This window comes from Euprymna scolopes, chromosome 38 (assembly GCF_053919585.1).
Source record: "Euprymna scolopes isolate OS-2025 chromosome 38, ASM5391958v1, whole genome shotgun sequence".
NCBI lineage: Eukaryota > Metazoa > Mollusca > Cephalopoda > Sepiida > Sepiolidae > Euprymna > Euprymna scolopes.
This window is the reverse complement of record NC_136519.1, coordinates 55,173,728-55,192,583: the sequence shown is the minus strand read 5'-3', so window position 1 is coordinate 55,192,583 and position 18,856 is coordinate 55,173,728. Positions and strand designations below refer to the sequence as shown.

Below are 18,856 nucleotides of genomic sequence, written 5' to 3'. Positions count from 1 at the left end.
TTAGTTTCACACCATCAATATCTACAACAAAGAGATGAAGCTTTCAGGTCATGAATGCACAAGTTCGATCGTAATAACGCAATTTGCAATCTCATCTGTTGTTTTGAACTAATAAAATAATTTTTAACACTTGACGATGATTTTCATTTATTTATTATCGCCGATGTTTGAATTTATGTTTACAAACATGATGAAAATCAAATCTATGACGTCACGCCAAAACTATAATTATTTTTTTTAAAGTTGATGTTCTAAGGTTTATTTATCAAAAATACAACTAGATCAGTTAGTAGAATCTCAGATTGAAGATCAAGAGTTAGGCTTTAATTTCTAATCATGGCATCGGCTTTGTTGGAAATTTATTTTTTACTATTAATTCAATATTCTTCATTTCTAAAAGTAGTTAATATCTGATACTGTAAAATGAAACAAATTCTGTAAATCACTCTTCATATACGACTAGCATGGTGACCCGACGTTGCCTGGGATTGAATGATGATGATTGAATATTTCACACTCCCATATTTTTATTGTCATTGAAATCAGTGAAATCACACATTTTTCAACCAAATCATTTGATTGGCTGTTCTAGTTGGAGATCCACTGCAGTGCACAGGAGGAAGCTCACATGCCTCTCACTATGACTTGTTTCCCAATTCATTGTAATCAAAATTGCACTGTAGAGAACCTACTGTTGATTTTATAAAATCATTTTATATATAATGGCTTTAATTAAAGTCTAAAATGGAAAAAAAATCAAGTACCATACTCCAATTATACTGAAAACAGAAACATTCATTTTGAACACACACCTACTGTTGATTTTATGTCAAGCCTTTTAACTTGTGTGGTAATAAAACTTCAAAGGCTGTGTAAGGAATTAACTCTGGTTCAAATCACCTGTTCCTTCTTTCATCGGATTATTTCGATTATTGATATTTATCGAAGACATTCCAACACAAAACCTATCTAAGAACACTGCCAGGCACATGAAGTTCTTTGTGTGAAATTTCAGCCGTTCTTTGTGTGAAATTTCATAAAAAATTGACCCAGCCGTTCTTGAGTACATAGAGAATGAACACACCATAGTAGAGATATAGATAAAAAAAAAAAAAAAGGAACATTCACAAATACACATCTACTGAAATATTTGTCCAACTTTAAAAACCCTTCATTTGAAACGGTAAGATTACAAATATTAACTAACCCTAACACCCAGTAATCATAAAAGATTAAAAATAAAATTTAAAAACGTAGACAGATCATCAACATTAGCAACCTACTAGAATATGGACAACTTTTAGAAATTGATTTCCAGACTAATCTCTGACCAGGTCTTTATCACTCTTTCTTTCAAATTCATTCTTACCAATTCCTATGTTTTTTTTTTCTTAACCTGAATTCCACCTCAATTATTTTACATCTGTGAACTGAAGAACTCTCACCAATTCTTTAAATGTGATTAAACCAACACGTCTCCCTATACTGTTCACATTTAATCTTTCACAGATGTTGATAACAATTAGTGTAATTGAATGTCTTATCATAAAACAGGAAATTCACAGAAATTACAAGAGAAATAAAAATGAAAGGAATTACAGATATTTTAATTTATTATTGTTTTTATTGATTTGCCTCCCCACAAAGTCGGTTTTTAATTTTTATTTGTTATTGTTGTACCATGTTACTTGCAATATAATTATGTACTTTTTTTATGCCTCCAGACAAGGCATGAAACCACCTTACTTAATAAGCGTAAAAAAATATGACTTCAAAGGCAACAATAAGTGTTAGATGGATAGATTCTGGCCCAGAAAACAGCAATTATTTACCCTTTGTCAGAAACATCACTTACAGAATAAGACTAAAGCATAAAATAAAGGAAGCAAGGGTCAAGAGGCTGCAGAAGTAAACCCAAGGTCTACTTTATGACTTTGTTCAATTGGTGAATGTAGAAACATTTAAATAATCATTGCACAAAAAATATCTCCAAAGTTAATAACTAATTTTAAATTGAATCTAACTTAAGTTTAAAAATATACAAACAAATAAAATTTAAAAAACTACAATGACTTCCTTGCATCCTGAGCAACGTCAGGTAAGCACAGCTAGTGTGCATGCATATATATATATTATAGATTTAAACAAACGTTCAGAAAAAAAAACTGTATAAACTGTTTTTTAGGCACATTTTAAATAATAAATAAACTGACTTAAGAAAAACACACAATGAAAGTATCAAATACTAGCAATGATCGATCCAGTGGTGTGGGCTGTAGGAGAGCATACATACAGTTTGACCTTAACCTTGAAAAATGGTGTGCACCATCCCTAGGTGAGGGACTATCATCATGCCAGGTTTGGTCATAATCTGTTGAGTGGTGGGTTGTAGGAGAATTGCACACACACACACACGTTACTTTGAAAATATATATAGATATTGTTTATACTGCTACAAATAAAAAAAAAAAAAAATACATAAAAGCACGCAAGCTGAAGCCATACAATATGTCCAGTAGAGATAATCAGAAGAAACAAGAGTCACCAGCATTTTCCAAAGGAATCCCACTAAAATGCAGACCTTCTTTCAAAAGAATCAATCAAAACTGAATTATGATGTCAGAATGCATGGGTTCACCCATTATACGGTAACTTCAAGTGTTAGCCCCAGGTTGTGGGCCCCTTGATTTCTGAGAACTTTGAAATAAAATAACAAAAAAGGTAATAGTGAAAATGACTCAAGAGTCGTGAAAGAACTTGAACATGGTATATCTAGGCTGAGCCGTCAGTTGTAAGAATGACACCACTTTCGCTTCCAGTGTAATAAGAGTTAACATCTGTGTCAACACTTGGGAGCACTTGATTTTCAGGGGTTATCACAAGACTAAGTGCCTACTGTCAACTAAAAAAAGCAGTAAAGGACATGCAGGATGTTGACCAACTTCTGGATAGGTGATCGAAACAGTCTGACATTTGATATGTATAATCATGTCTGCCTCTCAAAGTCTGGTCTTTTCGTTCACAAAAGCTGCTATGTCACCCACAATAATGAATATACATCTGAAACAAATTATAATGAGCTACAGGTGGGTTTAAACAACATTGTGGATGTTTGCATCCAAGGCTCATAGTACATTTTGTGGATCAACTTAATGCGCAACTCTAAAACCACCTCCGATGTTATGAACAGAGATAGCAATTTATTTTCTTATTTTGGTTCTCATCTAATCATCAAAGTTAAGCAAGGTTTAGCCAGATCAGGTCTTGGATGGGTAACTACTTTAGAATACCAGATACTATGTTATGAAGTGATTGCAAAGTTACTTAATACTATAAATGAATTCATTCTCTCCAGTAACAATTGAAATAGACTAGACTCAACCCGACGGTAGGGCAACTAGTCTAAATTAATTACATCTAGATTAAATGTGGATAGTATAGGGAGATGTGTACAAAACAGAATACTTTGTTGGTTTAGTCACATAAAAAGAATGGGTGAGAGTTCTTCAGTTCACAGGTGTAAAATAATTGAGGTGGCAATCAGGTTAAGAAAAAAGAAAAAAGCAAGCACTGAAATTGAACGCTCTTAAGTTTATTCCAGCACTCGATATCGTCTTGCTCCAAACTCTGCAAAGAACTGTCTTTTCTTTCTTTGCATGAAATCAAATGGAATTTCTATGAACAGGGCTTCTTTCCAAGAACTTTCCACCTGTGGAACACGTTTCTGCAGGAATGTTTCTCTACGGACTACAACAGGTCGTTTCCAAATATCCGTTGAGTCATCTTATGAATTATAGTTCTCAATTCTTTCATACAACTGTTCCATTATCCAACTGAAAATCTCACTTATCTCCTTAATCCTCAAGTGGCTTTTGGCTTTGGTAAATGGTGAAGCACTAGTATATAAAAAAGTCTACAAGAATTGATTGGGACAACAGAAATGAATTCTGCAATGTCTTGTAAACAATGGGTACAATTAATACTGGATCAGGAGAGTTGTCATTGTGATTAGACAATTCTTCCTGGACTATAAATCCTGGAACTGACAGCTGAAGCACGACACCTGACAAAGATAAAAATCCAGAGGTATTTTCCATGGAAACTATCTCTACTGCTTTTTAGCAGTCATGATGCCACTCAACATTATAATCAGGAGTAAAAACTTTACAAACAAAGAATAAACCATCTCATGTATATGAATGATGCCAAACTATTTGCAAAGAAAAAGAAACACTAAACTATAACAAACTTCCAATTGTACTCCTTCAATGTAAATATCCTTTACCAATCCAACAATCAGCAAAATCCCACCCCTTCACTGTAGAGGACCCCAGATGCAGAAAAAGATTTCTTACTCTAATAGTTCTTTCCTCAAACTGCTTGCCTTTGGAATTCTGTCAGCTCCTTGTTTCTCTGACTGTACCAACATACAGAAATTTAAATATAATGTAATCCGAACAAACATATTCCTGCACAACTCCACACTTCTGATGTCCCTATAAATCGGGCTCTTAATTCACAGACTCCCTAGAGTCTCAGCAGCAATATGTTTTGTTTGGAGGTGATGAAAAGTTTTGAAACATAGCAGAAACTTTTGGCAAGACAATCAAATGGAATTCAAAATGAAAATGTGTGCATAATTTGAAATGCAGACGGGAAACTTCCAAGCAACGCAAGGCATGAGAGTATCCAATTCAGAAAGTCATGTTCATGTGTGTATCATTAATATGATAGGTAATTGTGATAATGACCATGTTGCGGCGTGGGAAATTGTTATATATAAAAGACTAATCATGACAGTCATCTAGGCGACCAGAAGAATAAAAGTAAATTAATATAATGGCCAGGAAGAGCATCAATCTAATATGGGGCCTTTATGCAGCAATGAGAAAAGTGCTCAACTACCTATGATAGTAAGAGCTTTACATAAAAATGAGGGGTGGGGGCGCAGACTAATTCGCAGAATCAAATTAATGTACATATTAAAACAATTAGTCTGACGTAAGGCAGCAACCAAAACCATGCTTTTCTGTCAGACTAATTTGCTTGAATCAGCCAATTTGGAATCAGGGAATTGTTCTGGCATGTTCATATTTATTACTAATAAAGATTTGGTATCTGCATGTCTGAATCTGAAGCTATTACAACCACTTAGTGTTAAATTTAGGGTAATGGATAGCTTAGTATCTATTCTGGTATCACAAGACCATTATCCCAGGTATTACCTTCTCCCCTGTGGGATAGTGTAGTATATGTTTGTTTATTATGATACCATTCTTCCAGGCATTATCTTATCCTTGTGGGAGGGAGAGGGCAGTATAATATATGTTCATTGGGCATGATACCATCTTTCCCAGCCTGCAAAAATATTTATGTTTCAGGTATGATTGATGAGAAAATAATGTGCTTCATAGGGCTTGAACTCATGCTTTTCAAATTATGATACTTTTGTGTTTGCATTAATATTTTTTTTATCTGCTTCCTCCTACTAAAACCGATTTGCCCGTCATTATCACATCTGTAGTGATCGAATGGATGGAAAAATGCACAGACACATCCCGTTATCATTTACAACAACTAATAATAATAATTACGCTGAAAAGTATTAGTTTACTTATTACATAAATTCAGTCACGGACACGTCTTTGTTCAAACTGTCATCTTTGTTTTTTTCAGTCAATAAACAACAGAGATAAGAAAGAATGAAAGATAAAAAATACTTAAGAAAGCTTATTGAAACTAAATTCTGTAGCAAAACCCCAATAAAATGAATGTATATTTGGACAGTATTCCCAGTAAGATACTTTGGACCATTCATATGCTGAACAAAAGAACTCCGATATATGGATTAAATAACCAGAAAACTAATGACTATGCACTGAACTGAAAGGATGATAATGACCAACTATATGCAAAAAGAAAAGAGAACTGCTTAGTATAGAAGAGTGCATTAACAACGAAATGGAGAAACAAAGCAGCAAGAAAAGCAAAACAAGGAGAAACAACTTCATGAAGTATTTATAAAAATGATCGAATAATTAGTGCATAAAAACAGGCATGAATGTAAAAAGAACTGAAAAGAGAAACAGAATCGTTGCACAAAACAATGCGATCAGAACGAACTACATAAAAAGCCAAAATAGACAAAAGTAAAAAACAGTAAATGTAGATTCTAAATAAAGTGACGAAATGGTAAATCACATAATGAATGTAGAAATTTAGTCTCAAACTCATACAAAAACAGACATTACTGAGTTGAGAAGGTCACAAGAGACCTATGCGAACATTTTGAACATGTAAATAATAGAAATCATTTATGCGCTACCCACCCCCTTACCATAAAAAAAAAAAAAAAAAAAAAAAAAAAAAAAAAAAAAAAGGCTATCATCAATTTCATCACGTCTACCGAGATATCTCAGTGGCCGTGATTTAATTTTTTAATTAAATCACGGCCACTGAGATATCTCGGTAGACGGTTGTCAGTTGGTTTATGTCTCATGCTTAACTTATTTATTGGACATTTGTGAAAAGGATGGAAGTATCTTGAAATCTCGTTCAGAACTCTTTGCTTTCTTGCTGTGTTAGTGAGGTTTGAAATAACTTTTTGGTCTACAGTAGAAATTGGACCTAGTAATTCACTCCCATTCACGTGGAAGAACAATAAAGAGAAGGATACGGTAGGTTCTCTTAGAAAAGTTGACTTACATTGGCAAGCTAAGATTTCAAAGTTATCTTGCCGGATTTTTATAGTCAGACCTAAATAGCAATCCGACTGCCATATCAATACTTTATTCTAAATAGCCTACTTGAAGTTTATTTCTTCCACATTAGCATGATTATTTTGCCGAAGTTTCTTCTTTAAAAAACTTGTTCCAGCTAAGAAAAAAGTTTTTAGTGGCATTTTTTCCCCCATTACTCAGTGTACACACTTATGTATTAACAGGAAGTAATCATACCATAAGTTATTTCCCATGTTTTCTGCAAAAATAAATATCTAAAAAGTTTTTTGTTTTTTTTAATATAAAAAGGAAAAAAAAAATCTTTATGGGGTGTGTGTAGAGGGTTGTGACAAGTCCATTTTAATAACAGCTGGCATAAAATCAAATTTGAAAGTTTAGATGTGGAAATTAATTTCCATGTTTAAACTGATTGTATAACAATAACATGAAACTCAACTCCAAATATATAGTCAAACCAAGACAATAGACGTTGAACATATAAAAGACACAATATCCTTACTAATAGAGCCACAGAACAATAAGCAATGGATACACACATTCTATCTGCACATTTAGCGATAAATAAGCTGAGCATGCTAAGTCCCCCTCCACAAGTGAAAAATTTACTTTCACCATCATTAATGCTTGTGCAAAAAAAAAAAAAAAAAAAAAAAAAAAAATCCAAGGCATAATTATTAAGAAAAACGTGAACAAACAAACGGATGAATGGGAGTGAATTACTAGGTCCAATTTCTACTTTGTAGACCAAAAAGTTATTTCAAACCTCACTAACACAGCAAGAAAGCAAAGAGTTCTGAACGAGATTTCAAGATACTTCCATCCTTTTCACAAATGTCCAATAAATAAGTTAAGCATAATACATAAACCAACTGACAAATAGATCTTATGCCTGGATTGATTTGAAATAAGATGGCTCGATTCAATTTGCGTGTTTAGTGATGACAATCTCAAACTGTGACAGACCAACCAACACTGCTGTGCAACCAAACAACCAACAGAGAAATGTGAAAACACATCAAGAAATTTTTTTTTCTATGATTAAAACTTAGAAATTCTTGGCTGCATTTCAACTTTGCATGTAAGCAAGGACCCAGCAAATGTCATGAGATATGTCAAGTTGACCTAGGTCAACCACGAAGGTCATGAAAGATAAACATAAAAATAAGAGCCATTTGACATGGAAAGGAAATCTCCAATAGATAAGCTCTACTTTGAAAAAAAATGGAAGACTGTCTACCTGAAGATGGGTAAAATTAATTCCTTGAACAAAAGTTTTAGATCAATTTTCTGTCCGTTTAAGATCAATGTAAAGATATACTGTTACAAAACCTCCTGCCTAGAATCCTTATACCAATTTTCATCGAATTCTATTACATGATTTTGATCCAAGAAAATGTATTGAGCTTAAGCTGGGGGAACTTAGAAACTTAAGATTCAGGAAATCTTACTTATTTCATCTTTTAATGACCATGAATTTAATTTAATACAAATCTGAAATATTTAAATTTACAAATGGGAAGTTGTTCCCATATTATGCTTCCTTTAAAATATTCTAAAGAAACTGACATTTGGAGAAAATTAATTGATGCTTAATAACTATTGTCAAAATTTCACAAAAATTGTAGGTATCTGAATTGTACAAACAGGCTTCCACATCCTTTTTACGAAACTAAATAGAGCTCACATTACGCCCGCTTATGCTTAGAAGCTGTATTTCAAAATTCATAATGATCAGTTAATTAGTTTAGTAGTGAATACAAATATACAACTATATATGCATACCTAACTTTATCTAATAGAGATAAATTCATGGTTTTAAAAAAATATCGACCGAAACAAATATTGCTCTTGGTAGCATTTTCTTTCTTGTGTATGTGTATATTTTTGTTTGTTTTCTTCAATGACAGAAATACTTTCATTTTATTTCCTACTAAATTTTAGACATATCAAAATACTGACAATTACATATACTTATTTGACATTGCCTGAGATGCAGTGAAGTCACTTTTTTTTTTTGTTCGGACATTTTAAAATTTAAAGTAGGCAACTTTATATTCTCCAATGGAAAATGAATTACCCCCTTGCCGACTTATTTTTAGGTGATTATTTAAAAAGGTTTCATATGAGCAAATATCTAAGCCAGAAAAAGTAATTTTAAAAATAAATTGTTGCTAAGTATGTTATCATATTGCCAATAACACAGCACAACAATGATCTTTGTGGGGAAATTCTTCATTAATAAAGAAAACTTGTGCCAAATCCTCACAAACTTCTTTGCATCCACCAAGTTTTACTGCAAGGGGGTTGAACAGCTGAAAAGGCGTTGGCAGAAGGTACTGAATACCAATAGCAACTACTTCAAAGACTAAATACAAGTTACACACACTGAAGCATTTTCTTTTTTTCTTTAATAACAGACAAAACTTTTTTGATTAGCTTGAATTTATATAATGAATTAAGTACAAAGTGGATTTTCTATATGCAACCGGCTATTAGGTATGATTGATAGGGTTGTCCTTTGGCAGTAGTTGGAAAGTGAATAGTTGATTGTTACTTTGCTCATTGAAGATTTCAGTTGCTGCAATAAAAAGTTTTGGTAGATAAAAGGCGCTTAAGCCTCTTTTTGTCCCTCCTGAAGATCAGAAAACAACTTGTGGTTAAGAAAAACAAAATATACATGAAATATGAATTCTAATCCGTGTGAGACAAACTGAAATCTTTAACTGCCAAGAACAAATTCAGCAATGGAAGAGTTGGGCAGTCATCAATGTGGAGGAAGTTATAAGTAGAACATTAAATTGGTTTGGCAATGTACAAAATCTATAGAAGATCCAAGGAATTAGTTTTAATGGAAGGCGGATGGTCTAAAAAAGTTGGGATTAATGAATGAAGATGTGAGTGATAGAAAATTGTAGCAACAATGAATTAACACCACCAAGAGAAAAAGAACTTCACAATTTAAACAAGGAAAGGTTGCTCATGTCAATATGAAGCAGCAAGCTAGAAAAAAAAATGACCTGAAAACGAGATAACAATATTGAAATTATTGTCATAGTCACCATTCTTCATGAAAATATTATCCTACAAGCAGAATTAATGGAGAATATTTTCACTGCTGATCATCAAGTTAAATAATGAGTATGCAACACAAGAAAAAAAAGCATCCTTTACAGCAGGAGTCATTTAGGTTCGCAAGCCTAAAGTTGTCCTAATCCATCGATGGAAAGAAAAGTCATGTTTGCATTGGTGTACTCAAATAAGCCTTAATACAGATGTATCATTTGGATCATTCCGACTACTGTTCTAATTTTGGACGTTTTGGCATGATTGGATAGAATCTTGAGTAATTCTTAACTATATTTTTAGTATTGCCTGTACAGAAGATTGAACCTTAAACTTCCAGAAGACAATTACTTGGTACTGACTAGCCTGGGTGCTCGGTGTTGCCCGGGTGTTTAGAGGTGTGTTTTAAGCAAAAAAAGTAGTAGTAGGTAGGCAGACTCGAAATTGTACCATGAAGGAGGAAAAGAACGTGAAAAAGTGATATCTTTGCTGTTGGATCCATCACCAAACCGGAAGTGACATAGGTTTAAATTAAGTCAATCGAAAATATCGGCAAAAAAAGTGATCCCCTGCCTGTAAAAAAGTGCTCAGTTGAGCGTGAAGGAATTTGTTTTAAGCTAATTTTTCGCAATTTGTCGTCCAAAGGGTTGAGCTTCAAAACAATACTGATTTTGTGAAAATCCGTCGCCTCTGTCGAAAGTTTTAGGCAGACATACATACATTTAAACAGACAGGCGAGATTTATATTATAGATTACTACTAAGCATTCTATCCAGAAGTCCTTATTTCGTATTTAATCCAAATTCTTGAATTAAACGGAAAGCAAAAGCTTCATTAAATATTAAAATACAAAAAAAAAAAAAAAAATTATTTTAATTCTTAAATAATTAATCTCAGTATATTAATATTTCATAATAGGAAATAGACAATTCTCTTTGAAATTTTGCAATATAATTACTGGTCTATACTTTCTTTTGAATAATTAATTCTATATAGCATGCAGTCATGATATATCGCCCAATTTTCTATCTAGCTTATATTCTTAGTATAGCCTGTACTGGAGATTGAGCCATCTTCTATATATATATATATATATATATATATATATATATAAAAAAGCGAAAATGCTTGTGTGTGTGTGTGTGTGCGTGTAGGTCTCACAAAAACTTTCGACACAGGCCACGGATTTTCGCCAGATAGTTATCATTTTAAAGCTCCAACTTTCGCCCAGCAAATGTCGAAAAATTGGCAAAAAACATTAATTCCATCACCCTAAACTGGGCCCTTTTCTACAAGGAGGGTGCCGAAAACATTGTTCCTTCATTTTCTCTGCTCCTGCGACAATGACGTCATGTTTGACCAAGAAAACGTTGACGTTAGTTTCAACCACTTGCACGTGTTTTTAAAGGTTTAATTTTATCCGTTATTAAGTGTATGTCTCTTAGGCGTACGGGTAACGTGTCGGGCATTTTTTTTACCCCGCCTTAGCCTCGGTGCTTTGGGTTCAAGCCTGTCATTCTACCTAAACTTTTTTTCCTCTTTTACACATTTTTTTTTTTAATGTTTGTTCGCGGTTTTGCTTTGTTTTGCTTTGTTTTGGTTTTTCCAATTTTTTTTAACATCGTGTTTTTTTTTTTATAATATTAAAACAGGGTCACCCTCTCCTACATACACACCTCCAAACACCCGGGCAACGCCGGGTACCCCCCCCCCCGCTAATCAACTTCGAAAAGACAGTCACTTAGAACTTATTACAGCACTTTATTATTGTCAATCTAATCTTGTGAATTAAATAAAGAATTCATTTCGACAAGACATCCCTGTAGGAGGTTGGAATTTGCATCAGCTGAAACATTGTGAGAATAACATCCAAGATGGGAACAGTAATCCAAATAATCCAAATTCTTAATCAACATCTCAAAAATTCCAAAACATAATAACTATGACATTTTGATGGCACTTAAATGCATATTATAGAAATGGAGTTATAAAACAACCATTGTGTTTACAAGACTCTACGTAACCTGAAGTGACGGATCGGTACCACTGCAGTCTTTGGAATAGGTTCTGCAGAGTTCAATCCTTGTATAGTCAGTTACACACTAATATTGTAAATAAAAATAGTAAGATCTTTTTATACTCATGAGTCAACTTATCATGGCCAAAAGCTATTCAAGCATAAAAATTAATAAGACGGACTTGTCAGTGGAAAGATTAAGAATATTATGAGAGGACTGAAAACGATAAGTGGAATGGACAAAATTTGATCACTTATGGTTTATGGTTTTAGTTTATAACATATTTGTTGACATTACATTTAAAAGATGGCCATCTGGTAGCCTTCAGGGAAAATAGGTCAATGGTAATATGTTACACGGATGATAAGTTCTTGGAAAGAAATTACTTATGAAAATTCCACCTAACACTAAGCACATGAAAGAAGAAAGGAACAGTCGTTTCAGTTGTGGTAGTAAGAAGAGTTGTTCTTGTGATTCTGCTCCAGTATTAAATAACCTGAAAAAGAGTTGATATGCCATTAAAAAAGATTGACATCTGACAAACTATATACTCCAAAATTTGTTTTTGTTGTATGCCATTTACCCTATGAAGTTGAACTGACTTCCTCCAAAAGAAATGTTAAAGGAAAATTAAATTCACAGGCAGTCCCCAGGAGTAGGAAAAGACAGTGATCGAGGTTTGAAATAGGTATCATACAGTCACCAATTGTGAAGAGCACTGGTCCATCACCTCATTTATAACACTGGGGCAATAATATAATCACAGGACAGCACCTCAGAGATTCCTGATCAGTGGAAACGCATACAAGTAGCGTTTTGCCAACATCTCTACAAACATTTAATGCAACACAAATGAAGACTTACACGGATATCCATAATGTTATTTAAAAAAAAATACGTTGTTTTTGCATGACTGCTGTTTTAGTAATGTAATTCTTTCAAGATTGTAAGCTTATAGCAAAACGATCCTAACCTTTAGGAGTTACTTAAAAAAATGTATTTCATTTCTACCCTATTTTTAACACAGAGTGTTCAAGGATTATGTGCTGTTCTTAGCAGAGACTTAATACCAACACATTTAAAAGTAATGAAAACATCAGATGACAGGAAAATAAAACATTTTTATGAACAACGAACAGGTATTCATTCAAGTTACCGATACGGTTGGGTATAGATTGGCGAAAGTCATGAATTTTTTTTTTTAAATTTTACCAAATCTGTTTTGATAAAAGAAAAAAAAAACAATTTTATTGAATCTATTTTGAGGCCTAGTATCCATAGAATCAATTTACTAGATGCTGTACAATTTCTTTGAACAGACTTATGCAGACTGGAAGATTCATCTTCATGAATAACGTGAAAAATTATAAGAACCCAGATCTTATTATAACAGATCAAACCTTTGAGACATGTCGCTTTGTTACAAGCCCACCGAATTGAGTAAAATATAGATAAAATAATTCAAGAAAAATAATTGAAAATAAAATGTTTGACATACCTATCTTTTTAACTGGTAGAAAATAATTATTTACCTCCATGGTAATATTATGTCGTGAAAAACCTTAAAAAGAAAGAAAAAAAAAAAAGATTATTTATGTAACAATATATGCATATATAAAAGCGAACAAAATTATTTATATTTCAGCCTTTTCCAGCTATATTAAATAGTGAAACGAGAGGAGGAGACAGTAACTACAAAAAAGTAATATGATTTTATGAGCATTGCAAAAAAAGTATGTGATTATAATCTAATCCCGAGCAATGTCGGATCTTCCTGCTAGTAAAAAAAGTTCATTTCCAACAATGAATTCATGAGTGTACCCATTCCTGTTTATGTTTTGATACGAGTGAAATAGGATAAACTAGACAGTCAAGCCTTAGCAGAGCAACTAATTTAAGAGAAATAAATATTTTATTTTAATGTTGTTCATTCAACAATTTTTATTAAATTAAATTTTACAATTATTTTAAATGTAAGAAATAAAATTCTTTTAAATCATTTTAAGAATTCATTTATTAACCAATTGAATTTCTATCAAATTTAAGCATGGTGGACGAACAAAAACGTTATTTTAAACTGAAGTTTGCTGAATAGAATCTCTTCGATGTTTGGATTACAGTTTGCAAAAATAATTTTTTTTTTTTCAAAATCTAGTTTGTCATTTTCAAAACCAATAAAACCTGCTGATGGTGAACTTAAAGTGTCTTTCCCAAACTTTTCTTGCATTTTTTTTTATTTTATTTTTATAAATTAATGAATTAATATGGGATTATATGCCAAACTTTCAGATCATCACAAATAAGTGTGGGAAAAAAATATTTTTAAATTTCTGGTTGAGCAGATTTTATTGCACGATTTAAGCTTATAGTAGAACGTTCTTTTAATGAAACCGGTCCTAACATTTACAAGTTGGGTATTTAAAAAAAAAAAAATTGTTTTTCATTTGTAAACAGTTTGAAATGTGTAAAACTTTAAAATCTGACCCAGATTGTAAATATTCATATCTTTGCACATTTCACGAAAGTCAGAAACGTTGTAACAAATTTTCAAGAAAATCAAAAGTAAAAAAAAAAAAAATAAACATGGCATTAAATAGTTGCTCAAATGTTCATGAACTGTGAATTTTGATGTATTACGTCTTTCGTCTATTCCTTATGTTATGTAATACGTTAATTTCAATAAATATCTTTTTATTTCTTAATTTGCTCATCATCTGATGGGCGCACTCTGCCTGAGCGTTCTTAATGTCAAATTAACAAATGCTAAACTTTTCAAACTACTTCCGCACAATATCTTCAACACACTGCACATTTTTTGTTGATTGCACTTTTGCATTTATGGAAATAGAAAAGCATCAAGTGCTTAAAATAGGTCTTACGGTCTTCCATTTTAAAAACTGATCCAAAATAAAACTTAAATTATTTATTACTTTCACTAGATACAGCTTGTAGGATGCTCCAGGAAGAAATATAAGGATATTATTATATCTGTCAATAACGTGACATGCTCTTACATGTTGAAATGATTTACTAAAATTAGGCACAAAATTTTTGGACAGAATAGCACAAGCATTAAAATTAGTTTTGGTCCTCAATACAGGCGATCTTTTTTTTTCTTTTAAATCAAGCAATGGGAGTTTTATGTTTATATGTATATTTAGAAATTAAATTTAATTGAAAAAAGAAATTGTCTCCTCAAATTCCCCCCCCCCCTTCCGCCAAATCTCATTTGTGATATGAGTGAACGCAAAAATTTAATGAAATCTTTTTATATCTATAACCTTGTTTTTATATAAATAGTTCTGAACTGAAGGCAACCTGAATTATTGATTAGAGTGTGAGAAGGAGGGCATTGGGTGATAGATGGAGAGAGGAAGGTAAATAATCTGTCCATGTTTACATTTTTATGCAGAGTAACCTTCACCCTTTTTCCTATTTTTAACTGCTTTTTGAGTCATGGTCTAATCTGTTTGGAGGCTAGGGAAAAAAATTGACATGATATATATATATATATATATATATATATATATATGAAAGGTTGAAAGTAAATCTCATAAAAAATTGTATTGATTACAGACTATACTTGAGATTATATATATATATATATATATATATATATATATATATATATATATATATAAATTAAGCGTGTTCGTGTGTATATATTGTTGTACAGAATATACTTCTAAACTAATGATACGATCATTATGAATTTGGAATCAGCTGTTAGGTGTAAGGGTGAGTAATAGGAGTTATATTTAGCTCAATTTATTTTGATGTAAACGAGACGAAAATAAAATGTAAAATTTCAGATAGTGTCAGTAAGTGTGAAATTTTAATAGTTATTTGACATCGATTAATAAATATTTCCCAGAATTCAGTTTCTTTGGAGTATTTTAAAGGCTTTTTAGAGGATATAATACGGGCACAACAATTTGAAATTTTAAATATTCCAGATTTGCATTGCATTTGATTCATAGTTTTTAGACATTAAATAAACAATATTTCAATGCATTGTAATTTCTTCTTAGCTTTAGACAGAATCAAAATGATGTAACAAATTTTGATCAAAATTGGAACAAGAATTCTAGACATAAGGTTTAGTAACATCATATTGATTCAATCTTTGAAAGGGAGAGGGGGCTATTTAATAGCCCAGTAGTAGTAGTGGCCTCAGATACTTCTTACTTTCATCTGGCTCTGACAAATGTCTGGATACTGTCGGAACACAGGTTGATGTTAAAAGTGCATTAATAACACATCTTCATCCAGTCTCCCTGGGGAATCTGACCTAATTAATGAGTAGTAGTAACTAATGCAGTAATACAGTTGTGTGCTCCGGATAGGAACCCTCTAAAATCTAGGGCATATATGATCCACCAGCATATGGATACGCTTTGGTACTTAGTTTTACAGAAAGCTATCCCTGATAATAGTAACTTTCATAGGATGCCAGGTGTTATGTAGCACTGCTCTGTAATGTGGCAATGGGCATGTGAAGTTGAAAACTAATCACTGGCAACATCAACAAACAGATCTCTGACTGTTGAAAGTGTAAAAGTTAACCATAGTAAGGTCATCCAATTGTAAAATCACTCTGCTCTAGAATAACATGGGAGTCAATGAAAAATGAAACTGGAAAAACAGGACCAAAGAGTGTCAGCAGTGGCGACTAGACACGGTCAATCCCCACAATTGTAATTACTGGAAAATTAGCATAGGGACAGCCAGACAATGTCGAACTGCTATTGAAGGAAATATGGACGATGAACCTGGATAGTGAATAAGGGGACGTCAATATAGTACAAAACTGTCATCAGAATGAATTTTACTCGTCCTTTAGAGGGATGGACCAATGAACTTCTGATTCTTCTAAAGTTTATTTCAACTCTGAAGATTAGAATTTGTTGTTTTTTTTTTATGGTAAACTACTTGAAATTTTTGTTTAGTGTGCAGATTGGTCAAACAACATGACTTGGTTTGAGTATCAATTATTATAAAATTATACAATTTTTGAACATGAGCGATGTTTCTGACAAAGGCAGAAGAATTATCATTTTCTGGGTTGGAATCTATCCCATCTAACATTTATCGTTGGCTACTTTTTGACAGTGAAGTAGTATTTTTTTTTAGCTCCTTACATCAAGTGGCTTCATGCCTTGTCTGGAACGATGTCTATAAAAAAAAAAAAAAAAATCTAAATTGAACCTTTCATTTTTATCCACAGGAGTAGATTGTTTTTATTCTGTCAGTCACTACCGAGAAGAAGCGTTAATTTTTTTTTTTTTTTATTTATTCATAAATTTTCACCCCAAATTGGTGGGGCCATATCTTATCAATTTAACAAAAAACAATTCACATTGCAGACCGGTCAGATACATTTAAGTTCTCTCATACACTTATTAATTTGTCTACCCCCCCCAAGTTAAGTTGGAGGGGGGGGGGGAGAAGATGTGATATTTTACTGTTTGGGTCATTTTTAATGATGCATTTCTTTCAAAGTTGAAGTCAACCAATTTTAACAGATATTTGAAATTTTAAAGTTTGACTAATTCCGTCAATGTAAGCAATGAATTTGCTGACCGATCGACATCACTTGTAAGATTATAACAGAATTGTTGGGTCTTTATATAGATTTATATAGGAAAACCTATTATATATATATATATATATATATATATATATATATATATATATATATATATATCATCCCCTTTAAGAAACTCGTTTCTTATCGTTGAGCACTTCCAGTCGTAATGAGTTGGTCAACTTAGCTCATATGCCTAGATCAGCATAGCAACTAGATCACCGACTGACGTTAAAAGCATTTAAAAAGAATAAATGTTTAATTTCAACTGTATCTCCGAATGGTTTGGGTCCTTGCTAATGAAGCCAGACATGACTTCTGTTGCCAGGGTTCGAATCTCTCGACTGGCGTTAATCATGACACGCTGCACTGATGATTCCCGAAAGGATGAAACACTAGTATCTGTACGTATTTAATTATTATAGTAAATAATTGAATATGCACACACACACACACACACATATACGTACACATACAGACATATACACACACATACATACATACATACATACAGGGTGACCAAAAAAAACGGGCCCCAACTCTAATTAGGCCCCGTTTCTTAGTGTTTTGTCTGAATGAAATGAAACTTTGGTCATAACTAGTTTATTATTAACATCACATCAAAACACTAGGGTCATAACTAGTTTATTATTAACATCACATCAAAACACTAGGGTCTTTAGCCATTTTTTTCTCTCCAGTGACTGTAAAATGCTCAGAAAAACAATTGAATGTCCTCTACTTTTTTTTGGGTCACCCTGTACTAAGCGTTGAAAGTGTAGTATCCATTCTAATACTACACTTCATCTTTTCTGGTCTCGGTCAGTAAAGGAGAAATCCTTTTAGATTGAGGGTTTTTTTTTTTTTTTTTTTTCTTCCAATTCAGTATGTCCCTTTACCGGAAGATGAATTTCCCCATATTAAAAATTGACATTTTTGTCTAACTATCCTTGTGGTGGACAAGGATTATTTGACTATCTTGAATATTTGTTTCAGAGTTCATACTGACTTCACTCATTTTGAGAAAACCACAGCCCATTTTCACTAAACAACATGGTGACATTTCACCCAAACAGGAGATTTGGCGATTTAGTTTGTGTATCAGCTACACTACAACCTGCATATATATATATATATATATATATATATATATATATATATATGGGATGGGACGATTCCAATATTTTCCCGATTCTCTACTAAATTTCTGATTCCGATACTTTATAAATCTTTAAATATAAACTTTTTTTTTTTTTTTTAGATTATCGTAAAAACACATGCTAATTGTGCAAATATTTTTTCAAACGTAAAAACATGCTTGTGTGGGGTGATCTGTAACTTTGTTTTACGGGTAGTTTAAAATAAATATTTTATTATTACTACCAGCAGTGGAAGATTTTGTTTAAACCAAAATCAAATAAAACAAAGGTAATGAAAAGAATCGTTTT

General features: G+C 32.4%; 1 protein-coding gene across 9 annotated transcripts in view; it reads right to left on the bottom strand.

The window, feature by feature from the left end:
• Window positions 1–18,856, bottom strand: part of LOC145263152 (histone deacetylase 5-like) — a 506,934-nt gene that overhangs the window by 350,004 nt on the left and 138,074 nt on the right. For 7 of the 9 annotated variants that reach the window (XM_080120140.1, XM_080120145.1, XM_080120142.1 and 4 more), the window contains exon 2: window positions 13,320–13,382. The exons of the other annotated variants lie outside the window; for them this stretch is intronic. The gene's annotated coding sequence lies outside the window, so the exon portion shown is untranslated. The remainder of the gene's footprint in view (window positions 1–13,319; window positions 13,383–18,856) is intronic. 9 annotated transcript variants of the gene reach the window in all.